Here is a 22,630-nt window from a genome sequence, read left to right as displayed (position 1 = left end):
TCCCTTTAATTTACAGCAAAGACAATAACAATTATATCTAGATAATCAATATCTTGTTAGATTTGCCACAATGTTATCTTCATTAAACAAGGACTCACAACAAGATAGCACAAAGCTAGATCTGAGTAAAGGGACAGTAAACACCTTGAGACTGTAATATAAACTGACTAATTATTCCTAGGAAAACAACTTTACCGTATACTTTCATTGTCTAATAGTATTGTTATATCAGCTGTGTGCCGGGATATTATCTGTGTGTCACAGACGTACAGTGACTAATAATGCAATAAACACATAGAAATAACTTCACTCACTCACTATTTAATGTCTAATAGTATTGTGATATTATCTGTGTGTCACAAACGTACAGTGACTAATAATGCAATAAACACATAGAAATAACTTCACCAACTCATCAAACCCACAAATTAGCGATCTTTGCAGATGACATACTCCTAACTCTCACAAACCCTCTCCCCTCTCTCAGAACTTCTATCTCAGAACTAGACCTCTACGGGACTGTGTCTAACTTTCTGGTTAATGTGACAAAATCAGAATACCTTCCTATAAATCTTACCAACCAATTCCTAGATGATCTGAAATCGACCTGCCCCCTAAAACCACAAACAAAATATTTGAATTACATAGGTATCTGCATCACCCCCAATATAACAGACCTCCACATGCAAAACTATGGTAGCTTAATTTCAGAGTTTAAGAATCTTACTTCAGCTTGGCTGCCTAAAAATATTTCATGGCTAGGTAGGATTCATGCCACAAAAATGACTCTGCTACCAAAAGTTTTATATATCCTCCAAACAATCCCCATCCCAGGCATTCAAAAGGATCTAGACATCCTGCAAAAAATTATAAATGATTATATTTGGAAACGCAGGCCACCTAGAATTAATAAAAATACGCTATACAAACTTCCCAAAGAAGGAGGTCTGGGTGTCCCTCACCTTCGTTCTTATAAAGTAGCTATCTCATTGCAGAGAATTTCTGACTGGTGCAAGCTTGGAGGCCCTAATCCCAAAAATTGGGTACAACTAGAAAATACCTTATCACTGTCACAGAGATTAGACGAGATATGTTGGAACCCTGAGTATTTCAACAAGTACGTTATCTCATCTTCCTCCATAACAAACGAAACATGGTCAGACTGGAGACAAACCAACAAACCATCAAACAAAATATCTTCCAGGTATTCTCCCCTCACCACAATTCTAAACAACTCAGAATTCCCACCGGGGCTTAACCAATCCTTCCCCCAACTCACAAACCCGTTCAAATCCCTCCCTATATCTCTTTTAACAGATGAAAACCATAACCTCAAAACCAAAACCCAACTAGACACCTTAAACCACCCATTTCTATCCTCTTGGTTACGACTCCACCAAGTTAGACATTATGTAGCCACACACAAATGTTTGAAAGACTTAACACGACCACTCACCCCTTTTGAACAAATATGTCATACAACAGAAAATATGCACGGCACAATCTCCAAACGACATAAATTAATTTTACATGAGACTTTCCCACATCTCCCGTCTTATACCAAAAGATGGGACCTAGAACTGGGGGTGAACACTCCCCCCAAACTCTGGGCACGTAGATTTGACAACCTAGCACACTCAGCGCAAGCCAAAGAGACCAACATCAAAATAATGATGAGATGGTATTTGACACCAGCAAGGTCTATCTATAAAAACTCATCACCATCCTGCTGGAGAGGCTGCATTCAAGAAGGGCACATCACACACATTTGGTGGGACTGCGATCATATAAAACCTTACTGGTCACAAATTTTTGAAAACACCAATAGAATCTTAAGCACAAACATAGTTCCCACCCCAGATCTAGTTTTACTATGCCAACCCCCTGCTATCAGCTGCAAAATAAGAAAGCACCTCTTTCAAATAATGCTAAATGCTGCAAACCAGCTAATCCCTAGAAAATGGAAATCGGCACTGGCACCCTCCAACCAAGAATGGGTAACACTAGTTCACAAAAATCTTCTCTTGGAAAGACTATACTACCTTAAATAAGATCAAATCTCCTTATACCAAGATATTCTCTTCTTTTGGGAATCTTTCACGTTCGCTACCGCATAAATCACACCCAGCTACAACATTAGCACCCTACTATCTCTATCTCTACCTCTATACTTTTCCTTGTTTCTCTCCTCCCTATACTTCTTTCTTTCTCCCTCTATTTATGTTGCATGCTATTTATGAGATAAAATTTGTTCTCAACGATATATATATGTGAAATATCTTGACACGAGGCTCTCTCACCAGCACCCTGTTAGTGCAGGAAAGCCATTAGTCCTACCTTTGAGACAACAGGGGCTCCTGAACATGTTTAGCTTAATATATGAATCGTTTCTTGATTTCATTGTTGAGTTGCGACTCTAAACTGTTGTTCCCTATGTTTGTTCACAGTTTGTTTTGTATTGAAAATAAAAAGAAAACATAAATAAAAAACACATAGAAATAACTTCACTGACTCACTATTTAATGTCTAATAGTATTGTTATATCAGTTGTGTGCCGGGATATTATCTGTGTGTCACAGACGTACAGTGACTAATAATGCAATATACACACAGAAATAACTTCACCGACTCACTATGTATTGTCTAATAGTATTGTTATATCAGCTGTGTGCCGGGATATTATCTGTGTGTCACAGACGTATAGTGACTAATAATGCAACAAACACATAGAAATAACTTCACTCACTCACTATTTAATGTCTAATAGTATTGTTATATCAGCTGTGTGCCGGGATATTATCTTTGTGTCACAGACGTACAGTGACTAATAATGCAATAAACACATAGAAATAACTTCACTCACTCACTATTTAATGTCTAATAGTATTGTGATATTATCTGTGTGTCACAGATGTACAGTGACTAATAATGCAATAAACACATAGAAATAACGTAATTGACTCACTATTTAATGTCAAATAGTATTGTTATATCAGCTGTGTGCCGGGATATTATCTGTGTGTCACAAACGTACAGTGACTAATAATGCAATATACACACAGAAATAACTTCACTCACTCACTCACTATTTATTTTTTATTTTTTTTTAATTTCTTTTATTGGACATCCATTGCATAACAGGGTTTACATTTACATTCAATGATCAACACTTGTACATATATTAGAATTTTACATGAGGTTTTCAAGCATTGTGGTGACCTAAATGACGATAAGATTGGATTCCTTTTTATACATTTAATCTATAAAACAATAAAACATTTGAAAAAACAAAGCTATAATACTGACGCGTAGACTGTGTATCAAGTATGTAAGATCTCCTGCAAGGAGCTTTTATAGATTATGAGTTATATATTAACTGCGTAACTTTATTGGGCTAAGACCTTCCTCTCTTGTCTGTTGATTACATTTTTAGCAGCTTATGTGATCCCTCCATAACAGTTTGTTGTTGACCTTTGAACCTGTCTTATAAATATGCCTCCCACATTTCCCTCAACTGAGCATATATCTCCATATTTTTATTCCTCATGTAGTGATACTCTTCCATATTTAATATGTCATTACATTTATGTATCCATTGTGCTAAGTCTGGGATATTTCTTGATTTCCAATTCTGGGCCAGTAGATTTTTCATGCCATTACTTAGGATACACATCATTTTTTTTTGTGCTGTCGTGAATTTTTTGGGTGTACTCAAGAATAACCATATTTTGGGTTCTGGTGGTATCGTTCTCCCTAATATTTTGGAAGCTTCGACTGTTATTCTTTCCCATGTTGGTGCTATTCTTTTACAGGACCACCATAGATGGGACATTGTGCCTCTTTCTGTGTCACAGCGCCAGCACATATTGGATTGTGTGTGAAAAAGCTTTTGTAATCTAACAGGTGTCATGTACCACCTGTGAAGTATTTTAAGATTTAGTTCAGTCAGTTTAACTGACACTGATGACCTAGCCATATTGTAAAACACCTTTTTTGCCTCACCCTGGTTGATATCAATACCTAACTCATTGTTCCATCTCTCCAAGTAATATGGACTATGGCCCAGTGTTTGCATCTGTAATAGTTTGTATAATAAGGAGAGGGAATGGCTCAGAGGTTTTGGCGAGGTGCACATAGTTTCAAATTGATTTAGGGGTCTTATTAGGTTTCTCCTGTCCTTGTGTTTATAGATAAAGGAGGTGCACTGCTGGTGAAATAGCCAGTCCCCAAACATCATGAGGCCCCCTCCCACTAGTTCCTCTCTTGTGTAGAGTGTGTGCTCATTACCTAATTGGTGTACTTTTAGCGTTCTGTTTGGCATACTGCCCCTGAAACGAGAACAGCGAGAACCCGGTATGAAATCATCATTTTCATAAAGTGGGGTCAAAGGAGAGTGTCTCGAGGACACGTGAGGGAATCTTAGTAAAATTTTATTCCAGTTTTTTAAAAGTCTCAGAAACTACCGTATGTAATTTATGGTCTCTGTTTGTGCCGCCCAAACTAGTCCAACATTGGGAACCCAAATGAGATATATTTGACATTTCATGTTCTACTTGAACCCATGCCTTGTTTTGAAAGTTATAGTGCCAGTCTAGTATTCTTTGTAAATAGGTTGCATATCTGTATTTCATCAGGTCGGGAGCTCCCAGCCCGCCACATAACAGGGGTGTGCTCATAATGCTTTTATTTATTCTGGCTGCTTTCTTATCCCAAATAAATTCTAGGATTTTAGATTGCATGGATGGGAGAAAGTTGGGTGGGAGTGGGATAGGTAATGCCTGTAAGACATACAGAATTCGGGGTAGGACATTCATTTTAAATATATTAATTCTCCCTAACCAGGATGTTTGTAGGGATCTCCAGGAGGATAAGTCAGCTATTATACGCCCCTGTAGGGGAATAAAGTTAGTGTTAAATAGATCTTGTGTGTTTTTTGTAAGTAATATCCCTAGATATTTTAGAGATTTTTCCTGCCATCTAAAAGGGCAATTGTTTCTCAATTGGTTTAGGTGTGCCTGTGCGAGAGAGATATTAAGTATCTCTGATTTTGATTTATTAACCAGGAAGTTTGAGGCATGTTCAAAGTCTTTCAGGTGTTGGAGCACAAGTGGTAATGAGGAGATTGGGTTAGTAATTGTAAATAAAATGTCATCTGCGTATAGCATGATTTTGTAATCACTTTCCTTAATTTTAACTCCCATAATATTTGTGTCGTTCCTGATTCTCAACGCCAATGCTTCCACTGCGCAAGCAAACAGCAGAGGGGACAAGGGGCACCCTTGTCTCGTACCATTACTTATCGAGAAAGATTGGGACAGCACCCCGTTCAGCTGATGGGGAACTATATAATGCCATAATTTTCTATATAAATGGGGCCCCCATCCCGAATTTTTCTAACATTGCCCGCAAAAATCTCCATTGGACGCGGTCGAAAGCTTTCTCCACGTCCTTGGAGATCAGCACCAATGGGATATTTTGAGATGTTGCATAATCTATTAGGTCAATAGCTCTCACGGTATTGTCCCGAGCCTCCCTGCCGATGACGAAACCTACCTGATCTTTGTCAATTATCTGAGGAATAATGGGGTTTAATCTACTGGCCAGTAATTTTGCGAATATTTTTATATCGTTATTAAGCAGGGATATGGGTCTGAAGTTTTCCACTCTATCTGGGTTCCTATCCGGTTTGGGGAGCACCACTATATGGGCAGCTAAAGATTCTTCTAAGAAGGGTTTTTTTTCCGAAATGGATTGGAATAGGTCTAGCAACTGGGGGGATAAAATATCAATACATTTTTTATAATAGTGGGTTGTGAAGCCATCGGGGCCAGAGGCTTTTTCATTTGGTAGATCCCTAATTATATTTTTTATTTAGTTTATTGTGAGAGGTTCGTTAAGGCGGGTCCTTTCCTCTTCTCCAATATCTGGTAATACCAATTGGTCTATAAATGTGTGTGTGTTATCTGGAGGGGGTTCTTGTAAGTTATATAATTTCTCATAATATGTACGGAAGGCCTCAGCAATATGGGCAGATGAAGAGCTCTCCTTCCCTCTGTAGTCTTTAATTTTTAATATGTACGTTTTATTTGTCTTGCGCTTCAACTTTCTGGCGAACAATCTGCTACATTTGTTATTGCCCTCATAATACATTTGTTTTAGTTTAAGTGCTGATATTTTGCATTCTTTATCAATAATTGCATTGAACTGTCCCCTGTGATCCATTAGTTGGTCTAGTATTTGTGTATTTTTTGGTTCCAGTTTATGGGCTCTCTCTAGTTCATCTATGCTAGTTAAGACTGACTCTAGGTGGGTTCTTTGCTGTTTAACTTGGTGTGCCTTTATGCTCATAATTTTTCCCCTAAGGACAGCCTTATGGGCTCCCCATCTGTATTTGATATCAACTTCCGGGCTGGAATTAAACTGAAAAAATTCAGATAGGGTTTTCTCAATTAAAATTGGGTCGTCAAGGAGTCTATCCTCCACCCTCCATATGTATTCAGTGCCCTCTCTTGTATCCCAGCGCATACTACAACTGACCATGGAGTGATCTGTCCAGGATGTGGGGAGTATCTTACAGTTCCTCACCAAAACCAAATTAGTAACATCTGTAAGGATGTAATCTATTCTTGAGTATCTAGCATGAGGGTGGGAATAGAATGTGTAATCTTTCATTGTTCTATTGTGTATTCTCCATGTATCGTGTAAGGCTAATTCCCTGAGACACCTTTTGAGCCTGTTAATGATTACGTGTGCCGTGGATGATGTCCCTGTCGAGTTGTCTACTGATGGGTCTAGGGTGCAGTTGAGGTCACCACATACTATCAAGGGTCCCTTTGCTGCATCTAGTATGGCGTTAGTTAGAGTTTTAAAAAATGCGACTTGTGATGTGTTTGGTGCATATGCGTTGACCAGAGTTACTTGTTTATGGAATAATTTACCCACTAAGATTAGGAATCTCCCTGATTTATCTTTTATGCACTTGTGGGTCTGGAATGCTATGCCTTTCCTAAATAATATCCCAACGCCGCCTTTTTTAGTATTGCTGGAGGCGTAAAAGGATTCTCCAAATTTGTATTTAAACGTCTGTGGTTCCCAATTTTTTTAAAAGTGCGTCTCTTGTACAAAGACTACATCGCCTTTCCTCTCCTTGAAATCCCTCATAGCTATATTTCTCTTGAATGGGCTGTTAAGGCCCTTTGCGTTGACTGTAAGGAAGGTGATACCCTTTTGCTTATCTGTAGACTCCATGAATTATGTTAGAGGAGGTAAGTATGTTATAGGTCCTGTAAAATGTCATGCCCTCCCAGCTAGTCTGGAGTATATGTATGTGATACGTCAGTCTATAGAACTCTACAATACGAACAATAACATATAAAAACCTAGTAATAACAATCAATGAACTTTAAAAAACAAAATACGGCTTAAAGCCATAAAAGTGACAAAGGAGGAATGCTAAACAACAACATTTCCCTCTCTAGTGCATATTCTTCCTAACTATCCCATAGAGCACAAAACGTACTCTTAACTTACTGCTTTGTTTTGACACATTGTTAAAACCTATAAAAACAAGTGGCATATACATAGTAGAAATTTTTAGACTGGCACAATCTCACCCATTAATGTTCCTCTTCATGTCTCCTGGGAGGTAGAAGATAAAGATTGAGATTGATGGGGAAAAGAAAGACAATAGTGGTGGGGAAGCTGAAGAAGGGGAGAGGGGAAAAAAAAAAAGAGGGGGGAGGAAGAGTCTCCCTCTCCCACACTACTCAGAACAGCATCACCTCCAGAGGTTCATGTGTCTGTGCATTGCATACGGTAACTCGCCCATCCTCCCCATTGTTCATTTGTAGCATAGTGTCCAGGTGGGCGAATGGCTTCAGTACCTGCGTTTGTATAAGTGGGTCTAATGTATCTATAAATATTTTCCATTTTCTAAGAAAAGGGCGTAGTCTGCGCGCTGTGTCTAATCTGACATCATATTGCTCTATGAAAAGCTGTTTAAGTAGCCTATGTTTTAACTGCGCCATTGTCGGGGGTAGTTTGGAGACCCATCTTTTGAGAATACATTGTCTAGCCAACAGTGTGTATAGTGAAAGGAATCTATGCAACTGTCTATATGAATCGTCCCATCGAAGCAGAAAAATTTCTGCCTCTGTGAATGCTATCTCTGTCTGATATGTGATTTTTAGCCAGTATTAACAATGACCCCAGAACCTCCTAATCTTTGGGCAAGCATAAAAATAATGTTGAAGTGACGGAGCTGCCGCCCCGCATTTGATACATTGGTCCGGGATTCGGCGATCCCATTTGGCTAGTCTGTGTGGAGTAATATAGTCCATGTGTAAGATTCTGACCTGTGATTCTCTAAGTGAGATCGAGAGTGTGGCCTGTCTTGTTCTTTCAAGACTCTCTGTTATGTCTTGTACCGTTAAGTCTAATGCGCAGTTGTTATTTTGTTTTGTCAGCAGTCTTGTTAGGTTCATTGGTATTTTTTGTTGTTGCAAACGTGTGTATATGTGAGATAGTGAGAATGACCCCACCCGAAATAGTGTTTGAGCTATCGCAAAGGGCGGTGGTTCCCAAAATCCTGTATTAGCCGACTGTAGAGACCCTACATAATGTCGCAACTGCAAGTAGGCATAGAAATGCCCATTTGGGATCTGGAATTTGGTTTTTAATTCCTGAAAAGAACGGACCATGTGCAGCAGGGGGTCTAGAACATCCCCCAATACTTTGAGACCCGACCTCTTCCACTCACAGAAGGGGCCCTGGTCCAATCCAGCCGGAAAGTCTGGGTTTCCCACAATGGGAATAAATTTTGGGGGGGGGGAGAGTTGATCCCTAGATATCTGTGTACTTTGTTCCAGGCTCGCAGTGGATCTCTGTATACCACATTTTGAAGAATATCCGCGGGTAGTGTCTTTCCATTTCCATAAGGTAGATATGCCAGCGATATGGGAGCAACCATCGCTGCTTCCAATCTGGTTTCCCCAAAATGTCCCGTGTCTAATTGCCAGTCAAGTACCAGCCTAGCCAAGGCCGCCCAATTATATAATTTGAGGTTCGGGAGGGCCAGCCCTCCCGCAGAGTATGGGAGATGGAGTTTCTCCACCGCTATCCTCGGCTTACCCCCCTTCCAGATAAAGTGGGATATTGCCTTGGTAAGCCGCTGCGAGTCTGTGTGGGTCAGGAGATATGGCAACATAAGCATTGGGTAGAGAATCTTGGGCAATACCGCCATCTTAACCAAGTTGACTCTGCCCGATAATCCTAGGGGAAGGTTAAGCCAGTTCGTTAGTTGTGAGGTTAATTGTGTGCATTTGTTGGAAATATTTCTTTATTGCTCTGTATTTTATTGCACTGACTGCAGAGCATCACACAACTAAACTGCAGAGCCCTGCACCAGCTTTACTGCTCTGTATTTTATTGCAGTGACTGCAGAGCTTCACGCAACTAAACTGCAGAGCCCTGCATCAGCTTTATTGCTCTGTATTTTATTGCACTGACTGCAGAGCATCACACAACTAAACTAAAGAGTCCTGAACCAGTGTTATTGCTCAGTTTTATATCACACTGACTGCAGAGCATCACACAACTGAACTCCATAACCCTGCACCAGCTTTATTACTCAGTATTATATCACACTGACTGCAGAGCATCACATCAAATATTCTGCAGAGCCCTGCACCAGCGTTATTGCTCAGTATTGTATCACACTGACTGCAGAGCATCACACAACTAAGCTGCAGAGCAAAGTACTTCAGTATACATTAAAACACACATACTCTAGTTTGTAAGAACAACCATACACATGTAGGCACACACATACACACTCACACATACAGGGAGTGCAGAATTATTAGGCAAGTTGTATTTTTGAGGATTAATTTTATTATTGAACAACAACCATGTTCTCATTGAACCCAAAAAACTCATTAATATCAAAGCTGAATAGTTTTGGAAGTCGTTTTTAGTTTGTTTTTAGTTAGAGCTATTTTAGGGGGATATCTCGGTGTGCAGGTGACTATTACTGTGCATAATTATTAGGCAACTTAACAAAAAACAAATATATACCCATTTCAATTATTTATTTTTACCAGTGAAACCAATATAACATCTCAACATTCACAAATATACATTTCTGACATTCAAAAACAAAACAAAAACAAATCAGTGACCAATATAGCCACCTTTCTTTGCAAGGACACTCAAAAGCCTGCCATCCATGGATTCTGTCAGTGTTTTGATCTGTTCACCATCAACATTGCGTGCAGCAGCAACCACAGCCTCCCAGACACTGTTCAGAGAGGTGTACTGTTTTCCCTCCTTGTAAATCTCACATTTGATGATGGACCACAGGTTCTCAATGGGGTTCAGATCAGGTGAACAAGGAGGCCATGTCATTAGATTTTCTTCTTTTATACCCTTTCTTGCCAGCCACGCTGTGGAGTACTTGGACGCGTGTGATGGAGCGTTGTCCTGCATGAAAATCATGTTTTTCTTGAAGGATGCAGACTTCTTCCTGTACCACTGCTTGAAGAAGGTGTCTTCCAGAAACTGGCAGTAGGACTGGGAGTTGAGCTTGACTCCATCCTCAACCCGAAAAGGCCCCACAAGCTCATCTTTGATGATACCAGCCCAAACCAGTACTCCACCTCCACCTTGCTGGCGTCTGAGTCGGACTGGAGCTCTCTGCCCTTTACCAATCCAGCCACGGGCCCATCCATCTGGCCCATCAAGACTCACTCTCATTTCATCAGTCCATAAAACCTTAGAAAAATCAGTCTTGAGATATTTCTTGGCCCAGTCTTGATGTTTCAGCTTGTGTGTCTTGTTCAGTGGTGGTCGTCTTTCAGCCTTTCTTACCTTGGCCATGTCTCTGAGTATTGCACACCTTGTGCTTTTGGGCACTCCAGTGATGTTGCAGCTCTGAAATATGGCCAAACTGGTGGCAAGTGGCATCTTGGCAGCTGCATGCTTGACTTTTCTCAGTTCATGGGCAGTTATTTTGCGCCTTGGTTTTTCCACACGCTTCTTGCGACCCTGTTGACTATTTTGAATGAAACGCTTGATTGTTCGATGATCACGCTTCAGAAGCTTTGCAATTTTAAGAGTGCTGCATCCCTCTTAAAGATATCTCACTATTTTTGACTTTTCTGAGCCTGTCAAGTCCTTCTTTTGACCCATTTTGCCAAAGGAAAGGAAGTTGCCTAATAATTATGCACACCTGATATAGGGTGTTGATGTCATTAGACCACACCCCTTCTCATTACAGAGATGCACATCACCTAATATGCTTAATTGGTAGTAGGCTTTCGAGCCTATACAGCTTGGAGTAAGACAACATGCATAAAGAGGATGATGTGGTCAAAATACTCATTTGCCTAATAATTCTGCACTCCCTGTACATACACATACTCTATTTGTAAATATAATCATACACATACACACTCACACACATTCATACATGAAAACACTGCACACACACCTCACACATAAAAACACTGCACACATACAAAAACACTGCACACACATAAAAACACTGCACACATACAAAAACACTGAACACACATAAAAACACTGCACACATACAAAAACACTGCACACACATAAAAACACTGCACACATACAAAAACACTGCACACACATAAAAACACTGAACACATACAAAAACACTGCACACACATAAAAACACTGCACACACACCTCACACATAAAACACTGCACACAAACCTCACACATAAAACCACTGTACACACACCTCACACATAAAAACACTGCACACATACAAAAACACTGCACACACATAAAAACACTGCACACATACAAAAACACTGCACACACATAAAAACACTACGCATAAACACTACACACACAAAAACACTGCACACACACACACACTCGCACATAAAAACACTGCACACACACCTCACACATAAAGCACTGCACACACACCTCACACATAAAACACTGCACACACACCTCACTAACAAAAACACTGCACACAAACCTCACACATAAAAACACTGCACACACACCTCACTAACAAAAACACTGCACACAATCCTCACACATAAAAACACTGCACACAAACCTCACACATAAACACTGCACACACACCTCACACATAAAAACACTGCACACACACCTCACACATAAAAACACTGCACACATACCTCACACACAAAAACACTGCACACACACAAACACTGCACACACCTCTCACACATAAAAACACTGCACACACACCTCACACACAAAAACACTGCACACACAATCACACATAACACACTGCACACAAACCTCACACATAAAACACTGCACACAAACCTCACACATAAAAACACTGCACACAAACCTCACACATAAAACACTGCACACAAACCTCACACATAAAAACACTGCACACACAAACCTCACACATAAAAACACTACACACACACCTCACACATAAAAACACTGCACACACACCTCACACATAAAACACTGCACACAAACCTCACACACAAAACCACTATACACACACCTCACACATAAAAACACTGCACACATACAAAAACACTGCACACACATAAAAACACTGCACACATACACTACACACACAAAAACACTGCACACACTCAGACATAAAAACACTGCACACACACCTCACACATAAAACACTGCACACACACCTCACACATAAAAACACTGCACACAAACCTCACACATAAAAACACTGCACACAAACCTCACACATAAAAACACTGCACACACACCTCACACATAAAAACACTGCACACACACCTCACACATAAAAACACTGCACACACACCTCACTAACAAAAACACTGCACACAAACCTCACACACAAAAACACTGCACACAAACCTCACACATAAAACACTGCACACAAACCTCACACATAAAACACTGCACACAAACCTCACACATAAAACACTGCACACAAACCTCACACATAAAACACTGCACACAAACCTCACACATAAAACACTGCACACAAACCTCACACACAAAAACACTGCACACAAACCTCACACATAAAACACTGCACACAAACCTCACACATAAAACACTGCACACAAACCTCACACATAAACACTGCACACACACCTCACACATAAAAGCACTGCACACAAACCTCACACATAAAACACTGCACACACACCTCACACATAAAACACTGCACACAAACCTCACACATAAAACACTGCACACAAACCTCACACATAAAAGCACTGCACACAAACCTCACACATAAAACACTGCACACAAACCTCACACATAAAAACACTGCACAAACACCTCACACATAAAAACACTGCACACACACACAAACCTCACACATAAAACACTGCACACACACCTCACACATAAAAACACTGCACACAAACCTCACACACAAAAACACTGCACACACACCTCACACACATAAAACACTGCACACAAACCTCACACACAAAAACACTGCACACACACCTCACACACATAAAACACTGCACACAAACCTCACACACAAAAACACTGCACACACACCTCACACATAAAAACACTACACACACACAAATATGATTTTCATAATTTCCCCCAAAAAAGAATGTAGTATTGGGCTACACAATGCCTATGACACACAGCATCAATTTAACTAATGCTCTGTGCATTAACATACTTTAGTGCAGATGAATCAGCAATTGCTTGGGCATAACACAGCACTAAAAGACAGTAATAAGTGTAATGCATGTGGCAATGGACCACACTCAGATCTAATAATACAATGTTTGTGACACTGATTAGCTTTTTTTAGTCTTAGTGGGAAAGTAAGGGAACTTAGGGAAGGTATTTTTTTAGCAATAAATACTCATTAAAACTGTGTTAGAATATATAGAGAGAATGCAGCATATCATGTTGCAGGAATCAAATGAGATTAAATGTTAAACTATATATAACATTAAATAAGGGGTGCACAATAGTTTCCATATTGAAATTTTGAGAAAACCTGTTTAGCAAGCAATGTCTTCAGAGCAAGGGATTCTGGGTAGATTCATTCAAAGGGGTGCACAACAGTTCATCCCATTAGCATTGTAATATACCCATATGAAGTGTTGTTAAAAACACAATAAACAAAACACTGCACACATACCTCACACACAAAAACACTGCACACACACAAACACTGCACACACCTCTCACACATAAAAACACTGCACACACACCTCACACACAAAAACACTGCACACACAATCACACATAACACACTGCACACAAACCTCACACATAAAACACTGCACACAAACCTCACACATAAAAACACTGCACACAAACCTCACACATAAAACACTGCACACAAACCTCACACATAAAAACACTGCACACACAAACCTCACACATAAAAACACTACACACACACCTCACACATAAAAACACTGCACACACACCTCACACATAAAACACTGCACACAAACCTCACACACAAAACCACTATACACACACCTCACACATAAAAACACTGCACACATACAAAAACACTGCACACACATAAAAACACTGCACACATACACTACACACACAAAAACACTGCACACACTCAGACATAAAAACACTGCACACACACCTCACACATAAAACACTGCACACACACCTCACACATAAAAACACTGCACACAAACCTCACACATAAAAACACTGCACACAAACCTCACACATAAAAACACTGCACACACACCTCACACATAAAAACACTGCACACACACCTCACACATAAAAACACTGCACACACACCTCACTAACAAAAACACTGCACACAAACCTCACACACAAAAACACTGCACACAAACCTCACACATAAAACACTGCACACAAACCTCACACATAAAACACTGCACACACACCTCACACATAAAACACTGCACACAAACCTCACACATAAAACACTGCACACAAACCTCACACATAAAACACTGCACACAAACCTCACACACAAAAACACTGCACACAAACCTCACACATAAAACACTGCACACAAACCTCACACATAAAACACTGCACCCAAACCTCACACATAAACACTGCACACACACCTCACACATAAAAGCACTGCACACAAACCTCACACATAAAACACTGCACACACACCTCACACATAAAACACTGCACACAAACCTCACACATAAAACACTGCACACAAACCTCACACATAAAAGCACTGCACACAAACCTCACACATAAAACACTGCACACAAACCTCACACATAAAAACACTGCACAAACACCTCACACATAAAAACACTGCACACACACACAAACCTCACACATAAAACACTGCACACACACCTCACACATAAAAACACTGCACACAAACCTCACACACAAAAACACTGCACACACACCTCACACACATAAAACACTGCACACAAACCTCACACACAAAAACACTGCACACACACCTCACACACATAAAACACTGCACACAAACCTCACACACAAAAACACTGCACACACACCTCACACATAAAAACACTACACACACACAAATATGATTTTCATAATTTCCCCCAAAAAAGAATGTAGTATTGGGCTACACAATGCCTATGACACACAGCATCAATTTAACTAATGCTCTGTGCATTAACATACTTTAGTGCAGATGAATCAGCAATTGCTTGGGCATAACACAGCACTAAAAGACAGTAATAAGTGTAATGCATGTGGCAATGGACCACACTCAGATCTAATAATACAAGGTTTGTGACACTGATTAGCTATTTGTAGTCTTAGTGGGAAAGTAAGGGAACTTAGGGAAGGTATTTTTTTAGCAATAAATACTCATTAAAACTGTGTTAGAATATATAGAGAGAATGCAGCATATCATGTTGCAGGAATCAAATGAGATTAAATGTTAAACTATATATAACATTAAATAAGGGGTGCACAATAGTTTCCATATTGAAATTTTGAGAAAACCTGTTTAGCAAGCAATGTCTTCAGAGCAAGGGATTCTGGGTAGATTCATTCAAAGGGGTGCACAACAGTTCATCCCATTAGCATTGTAATATACCCATATGAAGTGTTGTTAAAAACACAATAAACAAAACAGCTTCTAAGAATGAACAAAGAGAAAAGAGCAAAACCTTGCTAAGAGAAATACACCACCATTTCCCTGCCTGCTCCTGGTAGCACCCCTGCTCGACCCCCTCCCGAGTTAGTCTGGCATATTAAGTTGTTATAACAAAATACCATCTTGGTTTCACTTCTGAATGAAAGAGTGGGGATTGGCATGTGTGAGGTTGCAGCATTATAAGACCTCAGCATTTCCTCCCTTTCCCAATGTGCTTAGTTCTGAGGCTGCGGCAGTTTAAGACTAATATATTCATTTAGTAAGTAGTAAAAAAACTAACATATTTGATCACCCAATATTATATATATATAAATAAAAATAAGAGCACTCACTGTGAACCTAAGTGTATCTTTAATCCAGAGTGTAAACGTTTTTGGGAAGTGACCCTGTCATCAGACAAGTGAAAAAAGAGAACAAGTGTACTCACCAAGTATTACAATTTAAATGCTGGTGTCTGTATGCCGCCAGTCCCCGCAGGAGAATGCTCCTCCGTAAACCGGAAGTAACCAGGTGACGTCATCACATCAGGTTCCGGCGGTGTACCGGATCACCATTGGACAGTGCCTGTGTAAACCAAAACGGTTGCTATGGTGTTATAGGTTATTAAGTTACAAGTCATTAATACAAATATAAATATGTAAACAATACCTAAAGTTACGAGCAGATGTTTGTTAATGTGTAATCTGCTAAGGTGCTTATGTGTATTTAAGATATGATATAAGTTGTGTGATTATTAAAGTGCTGTAGCAATCTAATATTAAAAGTCAAGATGCGGATACAGACCTGTGTGGGGCTAAGATATAGAGACAGACTGTGCATACTAATATTTGTACAAGAGAATGAGAAAGGTAGATTATGAAGACTAAGTGTGAAAGTAAAAGTCAAAGTAAAAGCTATAGCCAGATTATCGTCAAAGAATACTAAAAAAATAAAACATGCCGGTTCCAAGAGTGGGATTTAAAAGGGCAAGGTCACTCAGGGACAGCTTGGTACACACAGATCCGGTCCATTGTTATCAAAAAGCTACCTGGCTACAGGGAAGACCCGGATGTTACCGGTGTATAGGGTGCACCACCTGCAATGGATTAATTACAGGCTCTTACTTCACCCATCCCCACAGAGGAAAGAAATACCATCATAAATATAGACTTACGTGTACCACCACATATGTGGTCTACTTTCTCCATTGCAACTGTGGCCTATTCTATGTAGGCAAGACAACAGGCGACCTCTGTACAAGAATGGCCAACCATAGATCTGCAATTAGGACCGCTATAGATAGGGGCCAGTCAGATCAACCAGTGTCCAGACATTTCCTCCAAAAAGGTCATACTGTAAAAAATTTAGGATATATTCTTATAGACCATATCCCCCCGTTAATGAGAGGAGGAGATAGGGGAAGACTACTCCTTCAACGAGAGGCCAGGTGGACCTATGAACTGGGTACTTTGGTCCCCAATGGATTAAACACTCATCTGGACTGGCATTGCTTTTTGTAGGCCTGGGAGTGGACTCTATCTAGGGTTGACAATACTCCATAGTTACAACTGCGACTATTGTTGGCAATTATGCTATGCAATTATGTACTGAAGGCAGTTGCTACATTTATGCAACACGGTTGTTCATCTATTCTGGTTAGATTATAAGCCTGTAACACTCACCAGTGCTTTATCCTGTTTCTAGCAAACTGTTCTAGCAATCTTAATCATAGGTTTATTATAGACCCATTATGGTATTACACATATGCACCTCCCATCCTTTTGTCCTGTTTTCCTTTTCTTTTTCATTTTCCAACTCTTTTCTTTTCTTTTTTTCTCTTGGTCCAGTTAGGTCCGTAAGTATAATGTATATATTATATAGTAAATATGATATATTGTATTCTGGAATAGGGTATGATACCCTCCTTAGTTTCCCTCCCCTTTGGCTTACTATCTGGTTATTACACCTTTTACCCCCTAGAATGGAGGCTTTGTAGCCAGTGTTTTGGTCCATTGGGCCAGTTACCATAGTTTCTTTACAGTATTCTTTTTTTTTTCCAAACAAGCTTTATTATTCATAAAGCTCAATTTGACATAAGGAAGAAACATCTGACATTTTAAATACAGGGGTGTAGACATACTTCGAAAAAGTCCAAAGCTATTCGTCATAATCAGTTCTTCTTGGAGCTTGACAGTTTAACATTTATTTTCCTTTTCAAAGAACAAAGGTAAAACAGTTTGCAAAATCTTGGAACTTCAAGTTTGTGTCATAATTAGTAAAAGAGGTAAAAGTAAAGACAGATAAGAGGTAGTAAAAACAGGCAAGAGTGGGGGAAGAAGAGGAAAAAAAAAAAAACTCCTCCCGCCCAACACTACTCATCTCCAGGGCCTCTACGCTCACATTGGGGAGACCTTCCACTGTGCCATCATCATTCCATAAATTGTCATTTGATTCGTTTTGAGGTAATGCAGCCTTTCTATCACTGATGACCGCCACTCATCCGCTGTGGGGGCTTCGGACAATTTCCATTTCTTTGGAATTAGCCTTTTTGCTCCTGTGAGCAGTATAAGGAGAAGAGATCGAGTGTGTGCGCTTTTGGGTTTAGGAAGGTTCAGAAAGAGTATTGTATCCGGGATTTGTGGAATTTCTGTTTGTAGAATGTCTGAGATTTGTGTGAGTACCGTTGTCCAGAAACCATTTAGTTTCGGGCATGACCACCAAATGTACAGGAGCGCTCCAGTCTCGCCACATCCTCTCCAACATAGGGGGCTGGCCGTAGGATAAAGGCAATGCAACCTTGCTGGGGTAAGATACCATCTGTACAACAGCTTTAATTGAATCTCCTGTACGGTGGCCGACACTGAGGAGCGTTTGACCAACAAGAATTATTTAAGCCACTCTCCCTGATCAAAGTCCCTGTTGAATTCTTTGTGCCAGGCTCTTGTGTATGTGGGAAGGGGGCAGTCATGTGTGATTGTCAGAAGTTTATATATAAGGGAAATTAGTAATTTTTGTGGCTTATCTGCAATGCATAAGCGCTCAAATGGGGTGGTGGTCTCTGTCTAATTTTTCTTTGTGTTTATAGTGCGATATATAATGTAGTAACTGGTTATATCTCATCCATGAGGAGAAGATGGGGTCATTTATCTCTGACATCTTGTGTTGTGTTTTGAACCTACCATTCTCAATCGCGTTGTATAAACAGTCCATTTTAGTCGTGTTCCCAGTTTGTAGTATGGTATTGCAGGGTTCTCTACTATGGGCAGCAAAGGTGAACATTTGGATGAGATATGCATGCTAGTAGAGACCACCTTATCCCATTCAGACAGAATGTCTTTTATCATAGGATATTTGTTTATAATTTTTGGACGTTGTGCCGGGGGTATCCACGCCAATGTGCCCACATTGTTGAGTTTAAGAATATGACCATCCAATCTTGCCCAAGCTTTGTGAGTAGTGTTCTGTGACCATTCCACTATGTGTTGCAATGTTATTGCCCAGTTGTATGTCTTTAGGTCTGGAAATCCCAACCCCCCTCTGTCTCTTGGAAGGTTAAAAGTTTTTCATGGTATCCGTGGCTTTACACCAGCCCACACAAATTGTTTCAGCACCCCCTGTAGTTGGATTAAATAGTCTCCTGGAAGGGAGATCAGAATGGTCTGCATAATGTACAATATACGCGGTAGTATGTTCATTTTAACCACCCCGATCTTACCCAGCCATGATAGGGGTTTTTAGTTTTCCAGGACGAAAGGTCCCTTGTTATTTTGACCCTTAGTCTTAGGTAATTGTCTTTATATATGTCCTGCTGTCTGTGTGATAAGTATATTCCCAAGTATCTTAATTTCGTGTTTTACACCGAGATCTCAAAATTCGCTTGAAGGTGATTTACCTGTTCAGGTGGGGTGCTAATGTTCAGATTTCCCTATATTTAAATGGAAGTTTGAAACTGCTCCGTACATATCTATTGCTTTAAGAAGCTCTGGCACCGATGTATCTATGTTTGTGAGGGTATACAGCATAGAGTGCTTGTTTATGCTCTACGTCGCCCACAACCAACCCTGTGATCTTAGTATTCTGTCTAACCCTGTGTGCAAGGGCCTCGATAGACAGAGCAAACAATAGCGGAGATAAGGGGCACCCCTGCCTGGTTCCGTTTGATATTATAAATGTCTCCGAGAGGGTTCCGTGAACTCTCACCCGAGCACCTGGGGAGGAGTATAAAGTGAATACCATATTTAGAAAGGATTCACCGAAGTTCATGGTTTTCATCACCTGACGCAGAAAAAGCCAATCAACGCGGTCAAAAGCCTTCTCTGCGTTAGTCGAGAAGAGCGCCATAGGCACAACTTCAACTCTAACGTAATTAACTAGCTGTAACACCTTCGTGGTGTTGTCCCGCCCCTCTCTGCCCGGGACAAAACCCACCTGGTCTGTCGAAATTAAGTTTGGAAGGAAGTTGTTTAAGCTCTTTTGCTAAAATCTTGGCCAGCAATTTAATATCAGTATTCAATAATGATATGGGTCTAAAGTTTTCAGGGGCAGTGGGTGCCTTACCTGGTTTGGGGATGATTTCAATGTGCACCTCTAGCATAGAGCCCACCAGTTCAGGGCTGTCCCTAAGGTTGTTAAATAGCTGGAGCATGTGCGGAGCTAGTATTGGAAGAAATTTCTTATAGTATCTTGGTGTGAGTCCGTCAGGACGTGGACATTTCCCTTTGGGCAAATTTCTAATTGCGTCAGTAAGTTCCTCTAGTGTGATTAGTGCATCTAGCTTATCTGCGCATGTCTCGTCTAGTTGAGGTAGTTTCAATTTAGTCAGATAGTGGTCAATTAGCTGCCTTTTAGGGGCCAGGTTTCTGTGCATTGTGCTGTGTCAGCTGATTTTGATATGTTATATAAATTACTATAATATACATGGAAAGCCTCCGCTATTTGTTTCCTGGTTTTAAGTTTGGTGCCATCTTTTGAGTTAAGATAATGGATATACATTTTAAGTTGTGATCTATGGATTAACCTAGCCAGCAATTTGACGGGTTTGTTACCTCTCTCGTTGTATTGCTGTTTAATCATAAGCGTGGGTCTGTGATAAGCTGTTAAGAGGTGTTGTTTGAGCTCGCTCCTAGCTACAGCGAACAGGGTCTTTGTCGTCCCATCATTCGGGTCTTGTTTGTGTTTGGATTCCAGGTTAGAGATTGACTGCAAGAGCTGCATATGCTTCTCTCTATATTGTTTAAGTAATCTGGCCTTATGTTTGAGAAATACCACCGTGTATGGCGCATTTATGTGCTTCCCATGTGTTTGGTAATGAGGTGTTTGATGGGTCATTGATCGAGAAATATTCTGTTAGGGACTTGTGAATATTTTCTTCTATAGGGGGTTTCTCCAGTAAGGAGTTGCCCAGTCTCCAAATGTACATAGTGAGGGGGATGTAGGCCCAGTCTATAGTGCATAAAACTGGTGCATGATCGGACCATCAGATAGAGCCTATTTCGCACCTGACAGTCATGTCCAGCCCTATCGAGTCTGTGAAAAAATAATCTATGCGCGAGTACTTATTGTGCAGAGGGGACTAGTATGTATAGTCAAGTCCTGTCGGGTGTAGTGTTTTCCATATGTCATGGAGCTGTATGTCAGCCAAGGCGGTCCTTATTATCTTCGTGGTTCTGTTGGGGACACTTAATTCTCTTCTTTTTTGAAGCGTTACTGGTGCTATGTCTGAAAACAGTTGGATTTCTGCCCCCACATGGAACACTGGGTGTTTGGCTCTTGTGCACCTAAGGATTTCCTCCTTATCTTTAAAATTAAGGAATTTAACAATAATATCCCTAGGTGGGCCTTTTGGTGGCGGTTTGGGACGCAAAGCCCTGTGGGTTCTTTCTACGACAATCTCAGGAGAGCTAGGTGTCCCCTTTATGGTTCAAAATAGGTTTTGCATGTAACCCTCTATTGCTGAGGGATGTATTGTTTCAGAGACCCCCAAACCCTGATATTATTCCTGCGGCAGCAGTTTTAGAGGTCCTCTAATTTATCTGAAAGGGCTTGCATTGTATCCTATTGATGTTGTATGTCCATATTTTTTGTTGGGCAGTGTTAGTAACCGAGGCTTGGACTACCTCTACCTGTGCCACCCTGGTTTCCAGGGTGTTAATGTCCTTTCTAAGATCTCCAAAGAGACTGCGTATTTCTTGCAGGACCCCCTTAATATCCTCTTTTGAAGACAGATATTGCAAGTTATCCTTGGTGAGGGGCTGAGATTGTCTGTCTGTCTGCTGTAGCTGTGCTGGGGTGGGTTGAGACTGCTGGCTGTTTGCCATGTCTTCTGTCTGCGTGCTATGGTTAGGTTCCATCAGTTTGAGTTATTTTCTTAGAGGCCTAATAGGTGTACTCTTCTCTGATCTGACAGATTTTTTGTTAGGCATTACCTCAGGGGAGACTTGGTGTGGTACAAGGGGCAATGGTGTTGTGAATGTTAATGAAGTTAATGTCCCCTGTGATTGGCAGCTCTTGTTTAGCTGTTAAACTTGATGTGTCTCT

The sequence above is a fragment of the Bombina bombina genome, chromosome 5 (genome assembly GCF_027579735.1).
Source record: "Bombina bombina isolate aBomBom1 chromosome 5, aBomBom1.pri, whole genome shotgun sequence".
Taxonomy (NCBI): Eukaryota; Metazoa; Chordata; class Amphibia; order Anura; family Bombinatoridae; genus Bombina; species Bombina bombina.
This window is presented reverse-complemented; position numbering follows the sequence as displayed.